This window comes from Vombatus ursinus, unplaced genomic scaffold (assembly GCF_900497805.2).
Source record: "Vombatus ursinus unplaced genomic scaffold, bare-nosed wombat genome assembly UNPS02013930.1, whole genome shotgun sequence".
Taxonomy (NCBI): domain Eukaryota; kingdom Metazoa; phylum Chordata; class Mammalia; order Diprotodontia; family Vombatidae; genus Vombatus; species Vombatus ursinus.
In genome coordinates this window covers 19,112-23,464 of record NW_020953708.1, presented here as the reverse complement: position 1 = coordinate 23,464, position 4,353 = coordinate 19,112, and positions in this window count along the sequence as shown.

The window sequence follows — 4,353 nt, the reverse complement described above, 5'->3', positions numbered from 1 at the left end:
AACCCACAGTATATATAGCCATGTGAAACAATGCTCCAAATTATTACTATTTGAAGGATGCAAATTCAAGTAGTTTTAAGGCTGCATCTCACAAACATCAAATTAACAGTGGTGACGAAAAATAAGGAACATGTAAAAAAGTGGAGGGGTTGTAGGAAAAAGGCATATGGATGAACTATTGGAGGAGCTATGAATGGGTCCAACCATTCTAAAAAGAAATTTTGGAAATATCTTCCCAAAGTTACTGAACAGTACATGACTTTTGGCTCAGATATCCCACTACTAGGCCTATATCTTAAGGAGATCAGAAAAAGAGGAAAAAGTACTATATATATATTCCACCACCATCCACTAAATTACCTAGAATTCAGAGATGGAAGGGGGGGGGGTGTGTGGTTCTTGGGGAAAAGTGGACATATCTACTAAGCATGTTGGCACAGTGCATAGAGGACCACATCTGGAGCCAGGAAGACCAATGCATTTTATTCCATGTGACCATACCTGTGAACCACTTCAAATCTGCTTTCTCAAAATCTAGAATACAGTCAGATTATATTTGAGGTTTCTGTAATTTGATTTTAAAGTAAAAGATTTTATAGCATTAAGTTATACATTCTCCTATCCTGTTATTTGATATTAAAATATATTTTCAAATATTAGCAAAGATTCTGATCAATTTAACATGAATGTACATTATGATACCAAAATTATAGCTTAAGTACTTTTATAATATTTAAAATCATTCTAAGACCCATGTGGAACTTTACATTCTGACAAAAAAAAAAAACTTTTTGAACTGTAATTCTTTTACACCTAAATGAAAAACCACACTACCTATATCTTTACAGTACAGGATCCAATCAAACATACCCAAATTACAGTAGGAAAAGTTTATAGAGGAAAACAAAACACATAAATCATTCTTTCAGATAAATGAAGGGGAGTGAAGGAGTTTTATTTCTAAGAATCACTTAATGCAGCAAGTTAACTATAGGTCGTTTGTTTGTTTTATTGGATAAATGTTTTAACAGATTAAAAAACACCCCACAATGCTGAGAAAAACACTTTCTTTGACCTAGGGAAACAATAAAGAAATAAATACATGTTTATCACTTAAGAGTTAAGTAAACTCTTGTGTTTTAATAATTTCCACTTGAGTGATAGTCATACATCAGAAAAGGATGTCAGAAGTGAGAAGACATTTTTAATTATTTCCTCCTATTTTGTTGAAAATAAAAATCCATAGTAAAATTATGAGACATATAAACACATTTAATATAATACATTTTGTAAATCTGACTACCTTTTAATTTGCCTGGGGCTATTTCCCTCTCAAGGAATATATATTATCAAATGCAATAAATCTTGTCCCTCTGATTTTCAAAGTAACAATATCTCAGAAGAGCAAGGGAAGACAGATACACCCCTGCCCCTTTTTTTTATTTCTTCTTCCCCTCGTTGCATATGTGGTGGATTATATTTGTGGAATGTGACTTATACTGTCTGAGTGAATAAAGATGTTAATTAGATTTGGCTTTGTTTTTTTTTTTTTTTTTGCTGAGGCAGTCGGGTTACATGAGTTGCCCAGGGTCACAACGCTAGTAAGTATCAAATGTCTGAGGCCAGATTTGAACTCAGGCTGAAAGGCCACTGCTCCATCCACTGCATCACCTAGCTGTCCCCATTGATTAGATTTCTTGAACTGCTTTCTCTCTCTTTTTATTCCTTGTTATAAGGAATGCTTCTTTGTATAGGGAAGGGGAAATACATATTTGTGCAGGGAAAGACAGTGTAAAAACAATCTAATCAATAACATTTGAGAATACAACCTAGAATTTTGCGCGATAGTAAAAGTACTCACTGAGCCTATGAGAACAGTTAGATGGCACAGTCCACAGAGTGGGTCAGCAGGACTGAGTTCAAATTTGGCCTTAAACCTTTATTAGCTCTGTGACTCAGGGCAAGTCATTTAACCTTGTTTAAAGCTCAGTTTCCTCACCTCTAAATTGAACCAGAGAAGGCAATGGCAAACAACTCCAGCATCTTTGCCAAGAGAACCCCAAATGGGATTAGGAAGAATTGAACAGGACTGAACAGCATGGCACCTACAATTTCCTGATCCTGTTCTCTGCTGTTTTTTGGAAAAAAACAAACAAACAAACAAAAAAAACCATTCCTGTTTCTCCTGTTGTTTCCCTCCTGTTATTCATGATCTTACAAATATCACAGTCAATGGCTCAGCAATCGTATCTGTCAGTTTTTCAGAAATAAGGAAGAAAGGGGGCAGAGCCAAGATGGCGGAGGGAAAGCAGTGACTGTCTTGAGCTCTCTCCCAAAGCCCTCCAAATACCTAAAAAAAAGACTCTAAACAAATTCTAAAGCAGCAGAACCCACAAAAAGACAGAGTGAAACAGATTTCCAGCCAAAGAAATAAGGAAGAAAGTAAGGGCAGTTAGGTGGTACAATGGACCAATGACATCTGAGGGTGAAAAAGATTTTCTTTTTAATCCCAATGTAGGTTTCTTCATACACAGTGTTCTCACTGTTTAAGCAGGCAGTGAGTCAAATGAATTATTTTTTTCTAAGTCCTACTCAGTAATCCATTCTACCTTAATATAGAATATTCTTCGATGGTCCTTTGTAATATGCTGTTAAGGCTTTTATTAAGCTTTTAAAAAAATTAATTTCTCCTCCCTCTGCCACCTTAAATAAAAAAGAGAGGAAAAACCCTACTTCTCCCTTCAACCAGCCCAGTGAGCCCCGTGTGGTTGAAAAAAAATTCTCAGAATCAGCTAACATAGTGCCCTTGGTGGTATAAAATACATTTAGCACCCTTATTAGCCACCTTTCTGCTAAGAGTTGAGAGGAGTATCTGTTTTATGATGGAAATCTGAAATGACTCCTTAGCACTTTTTCTTTTTCAATGAACAGGATTTGCAGTTTCCAAATCAGATATGATCTACCAGATGGAAAGAAAGGAAGCATGTTGGATACCAGAGGTAGATATTCAAAGAAGCAGCTTTCCAGGTGACTACATAAAAATCAACCAGATGGGTCACTGCAAAATACTGATCTGTTGGTTATTTTAGGTCAAAGCTCTTGTAAAATGTTGAACCAAGTGGTTTATCAAAGTTTCTCAGGCCTGTTGAGAGAAGCTGAGACTTTAAAAATTCGTTTTTTACCTCAAAAAGTTCCTTTTTTGTGTATCTCTTTACTGAAATGTACCTCTATTCTCAAAGAAATTTGTTGCCTCAGTACAAGTCAGTTATTTCTGTTCTGTTCATTGACTAAGCAGGCATTCTCCTGCCTCACTTGCATGAATTCATTCTGCCTTTTAAAATGTACACATTGCTTCAGTTATAAAGTAATATACTCTTTTTGCTTCTGAGTTCTGATAATTCCTTTTGTTTTGTTTTTATGATTGTTTCTTTGCTGCTGTTACTTTTTAAAATACTTAATCCTAATCTAATTCCCCTTTGTTCAGTCTATCATGTTATATGTCATCCTATTTTTCTTTATGTTTTTTGTCTGTTTGTAAGCAATTGGGGTTAAGTGATTTGCCCAGGGTCACACAACTAGTAAGTGTCAAGTGTTTGGTCTGAGGCTGGATTTGAACCCAGGTCCTCCTGACTTCAGGGCTGGTGCTCTATCCACTGTGCCATCTAGCTGCACCTATGTTTTGAAATCATGTTTATAAAGGCATACCAATATGTTTATATGACAGGGCTTGTGTGAGCATAACTCCAGTATTGGACCTATAGGTTTTCATTACTTTGCTATTTCACAAAAAGTTGTTGTGAAAAATTTAGAGCAATAGCTTTGTTTCTTCTTTGCCTATTCTAATACCTTCAATTTCTTTTCCTTCTCTTATTGCTAAAGCTAACATTTCCAGTACGATATTGAATAACAGTGATGATAATCGACATCCTTGTTTCATCCCCAATCTTACTGGAAATGCTTCTAGCTTGTCCCCATTACATATTATGCTTGCTGAAGGTTTTAGATAGATGCTATTTATTATTTTAAGGAAGACTCCATTTATACCTGTGCTCTCTAGTGTTTTTAATAGGAATGGGTATTGTATTTTGTCAAAAGCTTTGTCTGCATCTATTGAGATGATCATGTGGTTTCTGTTAGTTTTGGTGTTGATATGCTCAATTATGCTGATAGTTTTCCTAATATTGAACCAGCCCTGTATTCCTGGTATAAATCCTACCTGGTCATAGTGTATTTTTCTTGTGATAAGTTGCTGTAACCTATTTGCTAATATTTTGTTTAAAATTTTTGCATCTATATTCATTAGAGAAATTGGTCTATAATTTTCTTTCTCTGTTTTGACTCTTCCTGGTTTAG